This window comes from Canis lupus, chromosome 22 (assembly GCF_003254725.2).
Source record: "Canis lupus dingo isolate Sandy chromosome 22, ASM325472v2, whole genome shotgun sequence".
In the NCBI taxonomy this organism is placed as follows: domain Eukaryota; kingdom Metazoa; phylum Chordata; class Mammalia; order Carnivora; family Canidae; genus Canis; species Canis lupus.
The window spans coordinates 39,535,791-39,555,124 of NC_064264.1; the positions used below are offsets into that span (position 1 = coordinate 39,535,791).

Genomic DNA, 19,334 nt, shown 5'->3' on the forward strand with positions numbered 1-19,334 from the left:
TACAATTGTAAATGGGATGGTTTCCTTGATTTCTCTTTCTGCTGTTTCAATATCGGTGTACATAAATGCAACAAATTTCTGTGTGTGTGGATTTTGTATCCTATGACTTGACTGAATTCATGTATCATTTTTAGCAATTTTTTGTTCAAGTGTTTCAAGTTTTCTATATACTCTAGAAATAGTGAAATTTTTATTTCTTCCTTGACAATTTGGATGACTTTATTTCTTTTTGTTTTCTGAAGGATTGCTCATGCATTATGAACATTATTTGGTTCATGCAATGTGTCAGATAGTATATAGAAATTAGGAAAAAGAAATCAATAGCAATTTCAGACCTTAGAAGCTTGCATAGTAATACTAGGATGGACGTAAGCTAAAACCTTTTTTTTTTTTTTTTTTTTTTGGTTAATAACATGGGAACCTATCTACTAGATATAAAGGGAAAAGGAAGGAGAGAGAAGAAGACAAAAGGAATTTTGCGGAATAGTTGTCTTCTGATTTACATGCATCTTGAATAAATAGCAAATATATTAATAGTTTTGGACTTTTATAATAACTTACTACTATTTATGACTATATTCTAGCTTTCTTTCAGTCTCTCTGTCCCTGTTTCTATTTTTCTCTCTCTCTTCCTTTTTTTTTTTTTAATTTTAGAAACATCAGTGATATTCTATTAGCTCCTTTATTTCCAGGCCAAAAAGAATATATATATATATAATCATTTTAGTGTCTCTTTTTTTTTTGAAGATTTTATTTATTTATTCATGAGAGACACAGAAAGAGGCAGAGACAGAGGCAAAGGGAGAGGCAGGCTCCGTGCAAGGAGCCAGATGTGGGACTAGATCCCAGATCCTGGGATCACACCCTGACCCAAAGTCAGATGCTCCACCACCAAGCCACCCAGGCCTCCCACATTTTAGTGTCTTATTACTGAGTACTCCACCTAATGAATTAATTTCTTTTTAAAAATTTCCTTAAGTGTCTTTTTTAGTTTCTTCTTGTACTATATTGTTAAAAAATTCAAATTTTAAAATATTGTTGCAGAAATAGATGTCACAATCACAAAGTACAGTGAAAAAATAGAGTTTGTTATGAGCTGCCTGACCTCTACATGGTCCTGGAAGGTCTAAGCTAACTGTAATTGTCACACCCATATATCTGTGCTCACTTACTAATTTCCATACTCAGTTTTTCAACATAAATTCCATTTTGAATTTTCCCATATGATATTCTGAAATTTAAAAATGTAAACAATTCAAAGTTGTTTATTTTTTTATTTTTTTAAGATTTTATTTATTTATTCATGAGAGACAGAGAGAGAGAGAGGGAGGTAGAGACACAGGCAGAGGGGGAAGCAGGCTCCATGCAGGGAGCCAGATGTGGGACTCGATCCCTGGTCTCCAGGATCATGCCCTGAGAGGAAGGCGGCTCTAAACCACTCAGCCACCCAGGCTGCCCCAAAGTTATTTTTATATTATATGTTGATAGCATATCATCCATGTATAACACAGAACATTGAATGATGTTATGCGAAACTAACATACATTACATGTCAAGATACTTGAATTTAGTTTCACTTGCAGATGACAGAGTGGTAGAAGAGTATCTCAGCAATTTTAAGAATGCAATTTTCTTTAAAAATTAGGCAAATTTGGGGCAGCCCAGGTGGCTCAGTGGTTTAGCGCCGCCTTCAGCCCGGGCCTAATCCTGAAGACCCTGGATCGAGTCCCATGTCAGGCTCCCTGCATGGAGCCTGCTTCTCCCTCTGCCTGTGTCTCTGCCTGCCTCTCTCTCTCTCTGTCTTTCATGAATAAATAAATAAAATCTTTAAAAAAAATTAGGCAAATTTATTATAAACTGTTCTTATCATACAGGTAAGTGGTCTAACAAGTATTGGACATTTCTCATACACCATAAAACAAGCTAGGTGCTTTGAAAAATTATTTTACTTTATTCTTACAAAAACGTCTGGACATTTATCTACTATCTCTGTTTTGTAAAAAAGAATTGAGAGTTTGCGAAGCTAGCCAGAAAAACAAGGCCAGGGAGCAAACTAAAACTATTTGGCTGTTAATCTCATAATGATCCTACCATATCATATATCACCCACTTAAAATTCACTTTTCTAATTAATGTGGAACGACTAAACAAACTATGCATAAATGAGGAATATTTAGATTTAAATTTTTAGATTTAAGTAAATAGGCAATAATCCTGAAACTGTAGTAAATATCATGGGATCTTTCACTTTGGCCTGCAAAACTGTATTGTATCTTGCAGTATCTAGCAACACAATGCACACTCAATAAATATTGATGCAGAATCCTAATTCTAACTGGTAGATATTTTCACTGAATGCTAGTTTATTTTTTATGGTAGTGATATTTCTCATGCTTTATACTTTAATATTGACTGTGATGAAGTAATTAAGGCTCCCTCCAGTCCCACCAAAAATATCTACTTCCTAATTCCTGGAATTTGGAAACTGCGAATGAACTATTTTACCTGGTTGAAGGGTCATCAAGTTAAAATGTTTGAGGTGGACAGATTATCCTTGGTTATCAAGATGGACCCTAAATGTAAAAGGTTCTTATAAGCAGGAGGTAAGAAAAGTAAAAGGAGATGGGACACCTGGGTGGCTAAGTGGTTGAGCGTTAAGTGTTTGAGCTTCTCTCTTTGGCTCAGGTCTTGATCCCGGGGTCCTGGAATCCAGTCCCACATCAGGCTCCCCGTAGGAAACCCGCTTCTCCCTCTGCCTGTGTCTCTGCCTCTCTCTCTGTGTGTCTCTCATGAACAAATAAATACAATCTTAAAAAGAGAAAAAGAAAAGGAGGGATAAGAGAATGGAAAGAGAGATGGGTTGAAGTGGTACATCCACGCAACGCTGGCAGTCTCCAGAACCTGAAATAGGTAAGAATTTTACCCTAAAAACTGAAGTAGGAACTGGACCTATCAACAACTTGATTTTAACTCATAAAGACGCCTTCTGGACTTTTTTTTTTTTTTAAGATTTTATTTGTTTATTTGAGAGAGAGAAAGAAAACACACATGCACAAGTGGGAGAAGGGGCAGAGGGAGAGGGAGAAAAAGATCTCAAGCAGAGATTCTACACCAAGCAAGGAGCCTGTCTTGGGACTCAATCTCAGGACCCTGAGATCCTGACCTGAGCAGAAATCAAGAGTTGGACTCTCAATTGACTGAGCCACCCCGGCGCCCCAAGACTCCTTTTGGACTTCTGATACCTAGAACTGTAAGAGATTAAGTTCCTAAATTTGTGTTGGTTTGTTACAGCAGCTATAGGAAATAAATACATATAGAAATATTATTTAACTTCTATTTTCTGATATTATATATTAATCTTTTTTTAAAAGATTTTATTTATTTATTCATAGAGACAGAGAGAGAGAGAAGCGCAGAGACACAGGCTCCATGCAGGGAGCCCGACGTGGGACTCGATCCAGTATCCCCAGGATCACGCCCTGGGCTGCAGGCGGCGCTAAACCACTGCGCCGGGGCTGCCCTATATTAGATAGCCTTAAGTTAATTCAAGGTCCAATTATTTTATTATCATTTAAAGGAGATGGGTTTGAGAACTAAAGCAAGCTGTAAAAAATAAGGAGGAGCATTTATATTTAACTGGTACTATTGTCCAACACCAATATGCTGCTGCAAGTACCAAAATTTGGAGGTAACTTAATGGAACTATTTGTTAGAACAGTTACCCAGTGCATTGAAGAATTAGTCGAGATTTTATTTTTTTAAGATTTTATTTATTTATTCATGAGAGATACAGAGAGAAAGAGGCAGAGACATGGGCAGAAGGAGAAGCAGGTTCCATGTAGGAAGCCCAATGCGGGACTCTATCTGGGGACCCCAAGGTCATGCCCTGAGACAAGGGCAGGTGCTCAACTGCTGAGCCACCCAGGCATCCAGAATTAGTTGAGATCTTAAAATAAAACTTGTACTTACTAGAAGAGATCCAAAAAGGATCCTAGAAACTACAGACCATATATGTAAATTTTGGCTGGGATAACTTCAAGAATATATAAAATAATTTAATAGAAACAATATTTGGTAGAAGTTCAACATAACTTCATAAAAATAAATTTGTTTTAATAAAATAGAGTCACTTTAAAAGGTTAACATGTATACATTTGAATTCCGGGGTGATAATATAATTTCAATTCAAAATCCTGTTTTTGCAATGTTTCTAAAACCTAGCTCACTAGTAGAGAGTGACTCTATAAGTGAGAAAATGGCATTTCCTTTAATGTATTTTCTTTCCAAAATAGAAATCTCACAGTAAGGAATCAAATAGAGGTTTTTGGAAGATATGGAGTAGTCTACTTTTTGTGGAGTTGGTGAGAACACTATTTGAAAGACTACTAGAGCATCTATAATAAGAGATACAAAGGATCTTCACATTGGAAGACAAATACTCTGTGGTGAAACACCAAATCAGTAAGTGAAAATGAAGAAAAAAATAAAAAGCAGAGTAAAATTCTACCAGGCAATACCTGAAGTGTCAGGAACAACATAAATTTAAAAAAAATATTTTTTTTATTTTATTTATTCATGATAGGCACACAGTGAGAGAGAGAGAGAGAGAGGCAGAGACACAGGCTCCATGCACCGGGAGTCCGACGTGGGACTCGATCCCGGGTTTCCGGGATCACGCCCTGGGCCAAAGGCAGGCGCTAAACTGCTGCGCCACCCAGGGATCCCCAGGAGCAACTTAAATATAAGTAAACTCTTTTTACTGTAACTGAATTATTAATTAAACTGATTTGAGAAACATATAAGGAAAACAGTGTCTCAGATATATAAAACCCATTTATAAGTGGAAAGAAATTTTTAAAAAAATTAGAGAAGTTAAATGTCCAAAACAAACAGAATCAACAGAATCAAACCAGTCAAATCTGAAGATAGTGCCTTATCATCATGCATACGTACACAAAATAAGTCAGAAAAAAAAGGGTCCGTGTTTATTAGGAAGAATAGATGTATTTCAATTTACAATCTATACCCCATTACCTTCTTATTTAATTTACTGTGGTTTGTCGTTACATTTCTGCCTTATTGGTAAGTGATTTTGAGATATATATGTCCTTTACATGTCAAATTCATATCATTATATAGTGAGAGTTGCTTCTTGAAAAGATTACATGACAAAATACCTCATCAATCCTCTTTAAAAATTAGGCATTAACTCAAACTTGAAAGGGTTAAAAAAAGAAGGAAGAAAATTAGAAAAGTTTGTGCCAGAGGAGCTTCTTGACAAGCCTCTCAATCATCTTCAATTTCTCTGTGGAATCATATTAAAAATAAGATCTCCAAAAATCAAGAAGGGTGATTTGTATTAGGTAAAAGTTTTGTTAATAAGGTTGTCATCTATTTAATACCTTCAAACAATTGTCAGAAATTGGTGCAAATTATTCTGGGGTATGAAGGCGCAATTTAGGAATTTAACATCATCCTTAGTGCACCATAAAATCCTAGCAGTAGTGCCTTCTTTAATTTTTAAAGTATATTTGTAACATATAATGAAAAGGTATATTTTTAATTACTCTGCGTGGTTTAGAGAATAGCAACTAAACAGAGATTCTAATCTCAAAATCTCTAGTGAGGATCTTAAGAGTCTATCAATACATCAACACAACTTATAATAATAATAATTATTGTTTCAATATCTATATTTCTTGTCTTTATTAAATAGTATTGTGTTTTTATGAAAGTGCAAGCAAATAAATTTGAAAACATTTAAACTACTTTTGAACATAAGTACTAATTTAGTTAATAATTATTGAGTGTTTGCCAAGTGCCAAACACCATTCTAAGCATTTAAATTCACTATACAGATGTAACTACTAAATAAGAATACAACCCAATAACAAAAAGAGCTATTATTATCCTCATTTACCATTAAACAACTTGGAGACAGTAAATCATTCAAATTCACAAAGAAATTAATTGGCAAAGCCAATGCTGAAACCCACATCTGCCTGTCCCAAATGTTCTGTTTTTAAATACTTCATTATATTGATGTCAAATTTTATCTTACATTTTTATCATCTTGCCTAAATGACTGTTTACTTTAAATTGCTACCTTTCTGAAACATAAAATTCCATTTTATATAGATGAAAGCAATAGAATTGATGAATTGCCAATGAAGATTATGCCAAAAAATATTTTCTCCCCCAAGAGGGTATAAATTTATACTTCTCTTCCCTGTGTCATCAGAGTTTTCTTTGTGATCAAGGGCATAAAGTAGAAGTAGTCTGTCTCATGCTATATTGAAGTTGTACTTCTATGTATGGCCATCAAACAATGGAAATTTAACTACAATGGAGATGAAACCCAAGATTTTAATTATTTAACATTATGCGTTAGTCTATAGGGACATTTTTTAGTACAGATATTCACTATAAATGAAGAGATAAAAAGTTCTTTCCAAGATAGTCTAATCTGATTGTACTTGAATTAATCATAAAATGCATGCATTTTAAGATACTCAAAAAGTTATCTGATTACTTATTATAACAAGGACAAGGTGCATGAGGTATACACAGAGCACCATCATTCATGTGTCCTCATCTTCTATATGGTACCACTATATTCCTTGATAATATTTTTGAAATGCCAGAAAGAAAACTACTGAGAAGTTGCATATTTTCTATTCAGATAGCTTTATGGTGGAAAGTTTCATACAGTTCAAAGCTCTTAAAATCTGAACTTCTTCAAATAAGCATATTTTATTCAAGACTATAAGGTTGGCTGAAAACATAAAAAAGTCAGATATTTTTAGTGATTTAAATATTCATGATTTAAAATTAAATGTTCAGCTTAATTGCTTTTTACTCCATAGGGATTTTAGTAATCTGTACATTGCTTAGTACATTTCTGCATCACATAAGACAGTCATAAAAACAAGAACATGAATACATCTTGGTCTTATATACCCAAATAATTCCCAATCTTGCTAGAAAGTATTTGTGTCTCTAAACAGGCAATGAATTGTCAAAAAAAAAAAAAAATGAAGTTTCCCTGAATCTGTTAGAGAACCATAATACCGAAGGTTTCCAAACGTTTACATTTTATCTTGAATGTTTGATTTGAACCACATTCTGAAAGAAAGAAGTTTCATAATTTACTACCTGCTGTTAGGTAATTGTGGTTTTCTTTTTTTTTTTTTTAAACTTCAAGAGATTTTCTTTGTTTTAAATATCATTGTCTACTTCGTGTGGCTTTCCTCTTAGCCAGTTTTTAAGCTACGGGAATTTACATGAAGTATTTATATATTCTGTCATTACTCGTCTGTCTCTTCCCACACCTGTCACTTGTCTGATTAGGTGAACAGATGACTTTGTCTTCTTCATTACCTTCTAGAACACCGTCAAACTCTCCTAGAATAACCGAGTGGGCTTGCATCAGGCTGAACCGTGTACTGTTCTGCACTTAGCTGCTCTCCGGGAGTTTTATCTTTTACCACCCATTTTCATTTTCTGGTTCTCTGTATAGTGTCTATTCTTTCTATGAAGACATTACTAACTCTCTGCAAGTGTCTCTGGTCTTAATAATTTAAAACCCTTATTCTTTTCTTCTAAAATTGAAATGTTGAAACAGAAAAAAGTAAGACTCTCTTGGAAAACAATATCCTATCTTTAATTCACATGAGAAAAGGAAAGAGAAAGAGAGAATGCAGGGCAGAGAAATTTTTTCTAGGGTTTGAAACAAGAACAAAGGAACAAAGACCTCATTTATATCTATATCCATGTATTACGGATCCTTGTTACATATATATATATATATATATATATATATATATATATATAATATACAGCTTCTTAAAAATAATGCAAGTTAAAACATCAAAACATAAGCAATACACTATCTGCTCTAATTAGAAGCAAATTTATATCTACTCATACTCTTTTGTTTTTCAGATATATCTTCCCACTCATCTCTTCTAATGATTGTTTTTCATTTTACAATGTGATAGTTTCTGTCTTCCTGGTATATTTTATTTTACCATAAACTGAGTTTCATTTAAAAACTACTTTTCCAAACCTTAACAATGTAGTTAAATAACATTTCAAACAGAGTCACAAGAGCAGACCAACCAGAATTTAGAATTTATCATAAATCTCTGGCACAATTTCATATCTAACTTTGCTGCTATCATTACAAGTAATAACTTGTAAATCACAGTAAAAAAAGTTTAACAAGTAATATTCTTCAAATAGATTTCTAGATCAAATACAAATATATAAAATTTTAATATGTACTTAGCAATATGTAATATGTATACATTGAGATAAGTACATATACATATATATGTACTTAGAAATACATATATTTGTTATACAACAAAATTATTTCAAAACTAGAAATCTTTTTTTTTTTAATTTTTATTTATTTATGATAGTCACAGAGAGAGAGAGGCAGAGACACAGGCAGAGGAAGAAGCAGGCTCCATGCACCGAGAGCCCAATGTGGGACTCGATCCCGGGTCTCCAGGATCACGCACTGGGCCAAAGGCAGGCGCCAAACCGCTGAGCCACCAGGGATCCCGAAAACTAGAAATCTTTTTAATGATTTTATCATTTTATTGAATTAAGTGATCAAAACTATAAATCTGTATTTAAATATTTTATTAATTTTATATGTAATATGAGATTATGAAAAATAATTTATGTAACTAAAATTTATAATCTTATGAATATTCTCCATAGAAATAGATTATAGAAATAATCATTCCATTATAGAGATAATTATACCATAATTAATATTTGACAAACTTTATTGAATTCCTGTATGAGAGAAATCAGTATTTGACCAGATTTAGAAATACATGTGCTTTAAAATTTATGTCATATTCAGGGCACCTGGAGGGCTCAATTAGGCTAAACCTTTAACTCTGGATTTTGGCTCAGGTCATGACCTAAGGATTCTGTCTCCCTCTCCCTGTGCCCTCTCCACCTCCCCCAATCTCAGCTTGCACAAGCACTCTCTCTCAAAAAAAAATTAAAATTTATATCATATTCATATGTGTACCAAGAGCTTTCCTAGAGCAGTTAACTAAACTATCATTATTAGTCATGCTTTGCAGTTAAACAAACATGACTTTCACCTTGAAGGCTTGCAATCAACTGGAGAAATACTTTTATATTAATTCTTTCATAGCCCTGACTCTCTTCCCTGAGCTTCCATGACATACATCACCAGATTATGCATGAACTAAATGTTTTTTGGCATAAGGTCAATTGCCAAGGGATTTGGCAATGATTATATTTTTTCCTTCCAAAGAAAGAAGAAATAGAATACAAATAAGAAGGGAAAGAAGATGGAATGCTGATAAGTTTCAGTAGTATGAGAACACATGATTGATACGGCCATCGGTATAGTAACAGATGGCTAAAGTGCATATTAGAAATCTATGGGAATCAGCAATACATGATGCTGAGCACGCTTAAGCTAACGATGTTTGGCATTGGGGTCAATTGCTTCTATGGATTCCTTAGTTTAATATGTTGCTATTTCATCCTCAGAGTTATGGATGTTTATGTCAGAAGCCCAACTGATGTGGGAGAGACCAGAACTATCAGGTGCTGGAGTGGCCAATTAATGCAACAATGTAGAACAGTTAAGACTTTTAATTCTACAGGGGTATAAACAGCAACCTAAACCCAGAGGTAGCCCCAACTCCCCATGTTCCGTTTTTCAACACAGAATGGCATCTAGGTTGACGGTCACGTGGATCAGCATGAACGGAGGGATCATCCCACTGTTGAGGTAGTCCTGAACAGAAGGCTTCAGCAGTTTTATGGATTTTGGAGTGGGGGAAGTGGTGTGGTCAAGGGAAGAGCTAGGAGTAGAAGAGTACTGAGGCAGAGTGAAGGAGAGTGTCTTCAAGAATTTCCCCTTTCTTCCACAAGGAGGCAACAACAGAGGTTCCTGAAGAGGACCTCTCCCCAAGGCCTTAGATAAAGAAACCTAGAAATGAAGGCCCAGGGGCTGGGAAGGCAAAGCCACCCTGAGCCCAAGTCCTTGGTTACAGGACCCCTCAGCAACTGCAGGGCATCCTACTCTAGTCTGGTGTGGGCAGGGTAGCTTTCTTCCTTATAAGTACCAGTAGCTGGCCCTGAGGACCTGAGGAATCAACACAGTTTTTTTTTTTTTTAATTATTATTATTATTCATGAAAGACGCAGAGAGAGAGAGAGACAGAGACAGAGACAGAGACACAGGCAGAGGGAGAAGCAGGCTCCATGCAGGGAGCTCGACATGGGACTTGATCCCGGGACTCCAGAACTACGCCCTGGGGCGGAAGGCAGGCGCTAAACCGCTGAGCTACCCAGGGATCCCCACAACACAGGTTTTATCCAGTAGCCTGACTCCTCAGTTTGCATTATGATACCCACTTCAGTGGTTATGAAAATCATGTGCGGAGTGATTGTTAGTGCTATAGAAGGCTGTGGTTGACAACCTGCTCCAGAGGCTTCTACAAATAACACTTAAGAAGAATGGGCAGGGGGCACTTGGGTGGCTCAGTCGTTTAGCATCTGCCTTTGGCTCAGGTCGTGATCCCATATCCTGGGATCAAATCCCGCCTCAGGCTCCGCACAGAGAGCCTGCTTCTCCCTCTGTCTCTCTCTCTCTCTCTCATGAATAAATAAAATAAAATATTTTTTTAAAGAAGTATGGGTCAGGATTCAATCCTTACAGATAAAAGAGGGCAACTGAATAGAAAGATAAAGGTATCAACCAACTGGCATATTTTTATGTTCCTGGATGCATGGGCCTGTCTTTAAATATACTTGAAAATCTAGGACCATCAGGAATTACTACATATTGCCTATCATTCTTGAAAAAAAAAGATGAGAGAAGGAGGAGGGAAGGGAAACACATCAAGGGGAGTGAAAACAGAAGGTAATATTAAAATAGGAAGGTAATATTAAGATTGTGTAATAAATTACTATATATTAAGAGAGGACAAAAACAAAAAGCCAGGATACACTGCTATATTAGGTCATAATTTAAGGATTGATAATAGTGTGAAGAGTCTATTATACTAATAAAAATAAATTTCAAGCAAGTGTCCCCGAATGCATGGAAAGGAGTATAGAATTGTTTTTCTTCTCCCTTTTATAGTAACTTTGTGAGATCCATGGGAAATTCATTAAATAACAAGTTCAATTGTTTATCTCTCCTGCTCAGGCTCTTGGTCATCATATAGTTGAGTGGTAGTTGGAGGATCATTCATCCAGACATAAGAATCCCACAGAATGAGAACAATTGTAAATGCTTATTATATATATGTTTATAAATATGTATCCTGGTTCCTGTAGCCCCACTCATGGGATGACTTAAAAAAAAAAGAAACAGGGGAGCTTCTGGTGGCTGCTGGAGGGATGTGGATTCTAGGAAAAAGGAGCCAACAAGGCTTCCAGGACATCCTTTGAGTTCATCCAATGCAAATTTGGATAAAATGATAAATTCTATTTTGAGGGGGTGGGGGTTTATGGAAATCATGTATAACAGTGAGTGGAATTGAATCCTGCTTTGGAGGACATTGCCCACCTGCATCCCACTGTTGCCTAACTGAATGACTCAAGATTGGAAAGTGGCTTGCCATCCCCCAGGGGAATCTCTACCAACAGGTGTTATTAAGTTACAGAAGAAAACACAATTAGAAATGAAATGAGCCTGAGGGATTGTTTTCAAATGTTTCCACAGAATACAGGGTAAAATATGAATTAATTTATATCATGTTTATATTAATCAGAACAATACATTTAGCCTCATCTTGACTCTAACATAAATACTTAAAAATATTTAAAATAATCTTTTATGAGATCATTTAAATGGTTTTAAAAGATTACTGTATATCATATTTAGTTTGACAGGTGTTTCATGCCATGAAAGTGTATCTCTATGTAATGGTCTGAAAGGTGACTATTCCATCATTTTTACTTTTTGTCAGATCAGCATTATGAATAACTTCAAGAGATGAATGCTGAGATTTCATAAACTTATATACTTAGACACCCTTAAGTACTCTTTCCAAGAGTCTCAATCCTGTTCACCATCTCCATGGAAATGAGTATCTGCTTGCATGCAGACATTCCCTAGGTTTAGTTCAAAACAGAGCGTGTAATATAGTTTTGTATTTTCTCCTTCTGTGTTGCTTTCTTTTTGTATTCTATATGAAGCAAAGCTCGAGTACATCAGCTGTGATGTAAAAATGTGAAACAGGTTATATATACTAGTCAGTGGCTTGAATGTTTTTGAAAAAATTACTTGTACAATATATAGAGAGCTTTCTAAAGTGTAAGATATATAAAATATGGAAAATTATCTGCAATTATATTACAGAAATTAGCAGTTTGTGGACTCAAAAAATCCAGGAGTAGTTCTAAATCTGAGTAAAACAGATGCAGCAGCTATACCAGAATAAATTTCAAATTGGTGAATGACCTAAGTTTTAAACGTAAAATCACTAAAATAACAGAGAGAAGTAAGTATTGCTTTAATTTTTCTAAGCATAACTCGTAAAGCAAATAGCATGAAGATAAGCTATACACAAATAAAATATATTTCTATGTATCTGAGAAGTGGTAAACTAAATTTAAAACTGGCTCATAAGGGGCAGCCTGGGTGGCTCAGCGGTTTAGCGCCGCCTTCGGCCCAGGGTGTGATCCTGGAGACCCAGGATCGAGTCCCACGTCAGGCTCCTTGTATGGAGCCTGCTTTCTCCCTCTGCCTCTCTCTCTCTCTGTCTCTTTGTCTCTCTCTCTGTCTCTATGAATAAAAAAAAAAAAGAGCGGCTCATAAAACATTTGATTGAAGGGGCACCCAAGTGTCTCAACTGGTTGAGCATCTGACTTGGTTTTGGCTCAGTCATGATCTCATGGTCATGGGATCAAGCCCTGCTTGAGACTCCCTCCATCTGCCCTTTTCCCTGCCTCTGTGTGTGCTCTCTCTCTCTCATAAATAAAGTCAAAACCCCGCTTGATTACAACATATATTAAAGATAAAATATGTGTTTCCTTGATGCAAAGAATTTCTTCAAATCAGTGAAAAGTGAGCCTACCAGTAAAAAACACATAAATTATATGAATAAGCTATTCCTAAAAAATAGCTGAAACAATTTTAAACTTAATTCTTTAAAAAAAGTAAAATAAACAATATAGACATTATTTCTTCTTTCTATTACAGTACCAGATATTAAATGCTGGGTGCAGTTCAGTAAAGGACTATGTTCATGTACAGGCATTGAAACATGAATACCAATATGAACAAAGTAGTCTGCAGTCATATACGTATAACTTTAAGAACATATGTGAAAATATAAAGTGTTGAGAAAAGCTTAATTTTAAAGAGCTTCTAATCTTTAAGTTAATTACTATAGCAAAGAAATACAAGTATCTTGAACAAATTTGAAGTAATTTGTTAAATAATGGTATTTCAGAATAATGAGACTTTAAAAGTGATGTAGCAGGTTAATTCTCTTTACATGGGGTACATTAAGTTATTTTACATGTATTTTGAGTGATAAACATTACAAGACATTATGACACATTTTAATCAATAAATATGATTCACACCAAATGTTATTAGTATTTTTATGCATAGTAAATTTATACTATTTTGATTTTTCAATTTGTTTTAGTTTGTCTACATGTTTTCCTTTTAAAACAAAATGTATTTAATTTCAAACAACAGCAAAAGTAATTAGTGTATTTTTATAAATATTTTCAAATGTGTTAAATAAAAAGTAATTGAACTGCTGTTTTAAAATCAAATAGTATCAGAGAGCTAATTGTTCAAAGTATGTGACAGAAGAAACATTACACTTATATTTTACTTTTTACTGTAGTCATTTGATAATCATTAAATATGATGGGAAATGGATAACACATAAAAACTCAATGCACTAATTACAATCAGCATATGTATGCAACTATTACAAAGAACACACATGCTATTACTCTTAAATTGGAAAATGTTGAAGATGAGTCTACCATAAGCATTGATCTTGTAGCTAGGACAATTTTCCTCACATAAATAATTATGGATATTGGCTGTTCTTGAAAGCTAGTTATCAAAGTGACACAGGCTTTGAGGATACAAGCGAGAGGGAAAAATAAAATGCCTGTTAAGAAAATTATAATCACATATAATTAAAGAAGATAGATTATTGAGTTTACTGAAATACATAAAATGGAATAGTGTGATTTCAATACATTTTATTGAAATTCAACTATTCTCCATTAGTGCAAGATAAACATTGAGACATTGTAACAACATCAGTTTTTAGGTCACTTACTATTTCTTGAATTTTGATTAGGAAATTGTGTGCAACTGTCTTTTAAAAGAATCAAAAAAGTAGAATAATTTAAATGTTCATTTAAGAAAAACACCACCTTGCATACTAAAACCTTAAATTATGTCTTTATGTACAGTACTTCTGGTCTACTTGTCATGATTAGAAATATTTCAAATAAAATATTTACTCATTCATTTACTCACTTATAACAAATCTTTGTGCTTTAGAAAATATAAAAATTTCTTCTCTGGCTATATACCCTGATGCAAATGCATCATTCTCTATCTGATTGCTGAGTGCACACAAATCTAAGCTGGCCAGGAGAATTCCCATTTTACACCTGTTGAAATATTCTGGACCTTATAATTTATCAGTCACATATTTTCTTTTTTTTAATTGTATCAGTATCAATGGTGCATTGAAATAAGCCATGCTGGTTTGATAGAATTCCACCTTGTAAAACTAGTTTCTTCCATGGTCTTTTCCAGTAGTCCTACTTTAAAACTTAGTTACATCCGTAAAATTACTTGAGGCATCAATTCTCTTCCTACATGACCCATTTTTAACATGTGGCCAATACTTGTCTTTGACATATGTCCTGTTGGGTCGCTCACTGGTCAAAGTGTGGACATGTGGAAAGAAAAATACATTTTTGGTAATAGTTTTATTTATTAAATGTATTATTAGTAATCAATATAAAATGAAGCCATTTTAGACATAAATGTTTTATAATATTTTCTTTTTAAAACCTGTTAGATTTTTTAAACTTCCTGGTTGATAATAAATCACACAGATAACACAGCTCTTACCATCATCATAAAAACATTGACTTCTTATTATAAACTAAACTTCTTAAAGTTTGGTGTTAATAAAAATTTCTCATAAATTGGTAACTACTCCTCAAAAATTAAATATCAAAATTTCCTTAACTGTATTATCAAGCTATGTAAAGTTATTGGCATAATGTGATATGTAATTAAAACTAAAAAAAATATTTATGCAAATATTTCTAATCTTTAAACATTTAAAACAAAACTTGTTTTATCATAACTTTTTATATTACTGAGCAAATACACTAAATATTTTGTGTTGTATTTTCTTTTGTGTGATGTTTGAAAATGTACTAAGCTTGCTATCTATTTAAATGTAAAGACACTTATGTACAGGAATTGAGTTAAGAGATCTGATTCTTTCAATTGAGTTGTTATATAAAAATGTATTTACTAAACTTGTTTTCCTTAATTTATCCTTTCATCATTTGTTGCAAATGAGCAGTGAGGTGATTAAAAGATTGGTAGCAAAGACAAGAAAGAAGACAGGTTCTGATTATAACAAAAGAATCTTTTTTTACATTTTCAGGGGGACTTTGCTATAAATATCAAATTCCTTCTAGAAGTAAATGATAGAGCAATGTAGAAAAGCAACTTGGATGAGTTCTTATGACCTCTAACTAGCTGTAGACAGCTAATTCAAACTGGAAAGAATTAAAGAGAAGCAAGATATAACCTTCAAATCTTGAAACTAGAAAACCGATGCCTGGGAAAATCTGGAATTGATGATAATCCGATACGTGGGATGCATACCTAATATATTTGTCAGAGATTAATCTAGGATATTTAGAAAAAAGTGCAAAAGCCTGACTGTGAGTGCGGAAGTAACAAGAGATGGAAAACGATAGCATCATTTTGCAAGAATTTAAACTTCTGGAATGACTTCAAGGAAAGCAAAATTAGCACAGTTTTACAGCAATCAGGCATAGTTTAGCAAAAGAAAATTTTCCCATGGCAAGATCTGCATCTGAGTAAAATGAATATTAGTAAGATATTACATTTCCTATTATTTTTGTTACTAAGTTGCTATTGTCATCTTCCTCCTTTTGGAAAAGCATTGAAAGTAGAACATCTGCTTTTGATTAAATTGGTGTACCAGTATTTCTGTACAAATCCCAATCATAATTAAAGGTTGCTATTCCTATCTTCTCAAAAGATGTTTTGAAAATTACATCTCACTTAGAAAAATTACTTTCCTTTTTATCTAATAGTTATACTTCTTTCTGTTTCTCAAAAATAAAATAAAATAAAATAAAATGACCCATTCTGCAAAGGTTAAAGCCATTGTTCTGAATACTCTTTAGCACATGACAGATTTTTTTTTTTTTTGTGATAGTTGTCTTGGTAAATTTAGCTAATAAATGAGTCTTCTAGACAACTTTTATATGCTTTCCTTATATGCTTTCCTTCGTGAAATTTATCAAACTGCAACCTAATTCAAGAGCTCAGTTCTTTGATTTGTGTTTAATAGTACAAGGCAGGACTCTGTTTAATTTAAAAGAAAATGAGATTAAAAATTAAAAAGCTTTTTGCATTTTTAGATGTTTCAAATGTAAGTATGGATACAACTAAATGCCTTTCTACTTTTTTCTCAAACTTGTGCATTTTCTATGACCTCGTCCCCCTCTTCTGTACCTGTACTTAACAATGCTGAGAAATATTCTAAAAGAATCTGATTACTTGTCACACATCTGAAACAAATGGCTTGATCTCCCCACCTCTGATTCTCACTGTCATCTGAAACTCAAAGTGTACGAGATGAAATACAAGTTCAAACCTTTTCTTCCTACATTCCCCATTTCAGAAATCAACTCCTCTACTGTCTAGTCATTAAACAAGAACCTCATGAGTCACTCTTAATAAATCAAATCCTCATTGTCTCTAGGCCTTCTTTAGTTAAGAAGCTCATCAATTCTTGGCTAGTCTATTTCAATAATCAGCTAACTATTCTCAAGATAATATATCTAGAAAACAAACTTAATTATCTCTTTACTCAGATTAAAGATCTTCAGTGGAAAATTATATTAATTTTTCTCCTTATATATACTAGACAATTTCCATTAATGCTTCATACTTAGCTCAAATAGTACCATTCAATTAAATGATTCCTGAGTCATCCTTAAAAACCAATCACTACCTCATCAGGGAATGTGCATACATTACTGTCATTATACTTAAAATGTAGTTATACAGTTGCATTTTCCCTACTAATATATAGAACACTGTTGCATAACTACCTACCCTACCAGCATATGAGGACGGGTCTAAAATATAAGCACTTGTGAAATCAGATGGCAGTTAGGAAGCACCATTGATCTGTGGAAAACATACAATATAGTTTCAGGTCTGTTAATAACTTAAAGCAAAGTGTAAGCATCAGAGAATTTCCTTGGAAATTTCAAGGAGAAGCAACTCCTATTACCAAAACTCAGGCAGAGTTGAAGAAAATGAATCAAACTTAACTGTAAAAGAAGAAAACCAGAGAAGGGACAATTTCATCCTAGGGAAATTTGTGATGCTGGAATAGGGTCCTGGTAGGGAAAGAGAAGGGCTTTGAGATTTAGAATGGAGATCTGTGTATATGTACTCAAAAACTTTGACTCCATAGTTGCTCTTAATCTCTGGTTCTTCAGAAATGGCCCATTGCACCTTTCTTCACTTGAAGACTATGGAGAGGCTTCAAATGAGACAGCTACTTTAAAAGACAATATGTTTTCTCTTCATGATATGTCCCCATTTTCTCTGTCATAATTAAGGTCACATTGCAATATTATCAGACTTAGTAGGTTCTAGGCCTACTAATGGAGGAAAGGAATTATATACAAAATGGCTTTAATACCCTCCAAATAATAGCAATAACGACAACAGTGACAACAAAGAGAGGGGATTGCTTTGGGAAGCTTGCAAAAGCAACCGTTCCAATTAAATGAAGCAGAGATGCAAGACCTTCAGTCACACATCCTGAAGAAAGGGATCAGAAAGCTGACAGAACTGAGTGTGCTAGAATTAGTTCCCTATAGAAGACAAGAAACACACAGTGACCACATTTACCAAGGGCAAAGAGACTATTCCATTTACCAAGGCAATAGGGAAACCACTGTTGAAAGATCAGTAATGAATATCCTCTGTAGACCTGTACAGGTGGTAGGAGAATTTAGACAACCAGGCTCCTGTTAACAAAGATGGTAACCCTTTACTTCCATAAGAAATGTGAATGTAATTAACTGGACAGCAAGCTCAGAAGGGTACCCAGGGTACCATTGCTAAAGAAATATAGAGATGGTTCAGGGCAAGATAGCCATCAAATAACTAGACTGAATAGATACATATGCATATGTAGGGATAGATAGATAGATAGATAGATAGATAGATAGATAGATAGATAGTAGATAGATACCCATTGCCATTAACCTGTATAACCATACTCTAGGGAAATCAGAATACTCAGACTTTTCCAGACCTTTCAAGAGCTTATGAATATAGTGAAAATTGACATTGATACCTAAGAATATAAAGCACCATCAAATCCATTAGAATAAGGGATACATGGAAGTTAAATAATAAATTGTAAATAAGTCACAGGAATAAGAGGCAGAGCACAAAGAATATAGTCAATGATATTGTAATAGTGATGTAATGGGATGGATAGTGGCTACACTTGTGGGGTACATAGCATAATGTGTGAACTTGTCGAATCACTATTTTATACACCTGAAACTAATGTAACATTGCATGTCAACTATACTGAAATTAAAAAATAAATAAATAAATCGTGTCCTGGACCAAGTCTAGGTTTCAAAAAATTATCCAGTGATAATTTCTCTACTTCTAAAATGTAAAATTGGAATGGATATACTTAGCAGCTGACAGAACCCTCACATTGTCTCCTTGATCTGTATCATAGGAGCTATTATAGTAGGTAAGGCAATGTAGAGGCCTCTGAAATTATCCACATCTTCCCATTCTGCAAGGTAAAAACTTATAAAGACTTAAGGTCTTGCCACATGGATGAAGTTCTTAGGATCCAATTGTCTGGAGCATGCTAAGACATCCCATTCCAAAGTAAAAGGCAAGTTATTGTGCCTTGAGCCTCCTTCAACTAAGAAAAAATGCAAAGATTGAAAGGCACCTTTAGGTTTTGGCATAAGCATATTCCACACTGTGGAATACTGCCA

General features: G+C 34.1%; 1 long non-coding RNA gene across 2 annotated transcripts in view; it reads left to right on the forward strand.

Moving 5' to 3' along the window:
- The window catches only part of LOC112655883 (uncharacterized), a 41,326-nt gene extending 24,963 nt beyond the window's left edge, over positions 1 to 16,363 (forward strand). The window contains exons 2-4 of one of the 2 annotated variants that reach the window (XR_007404874.1): positions 4,293 to 4,461; positions 12,376 to 12,517; positions 15,689 to 16,363. This is a non-coding gene — a long non-coding RNA (uncharacterized LOC112655883). Of the gene's footprint in view, positions 1 to 1,846; positions 4,462 to 12,375; positions 12,518 to 15,688 lie in introns of those variants that run through there. The other variant, XR_003133935.3, reaches the window with a different exon arrangement.
- The last annotated feature ends 2,971 nt before the right edge of the window (positions 16,364 to 19,334 follow it).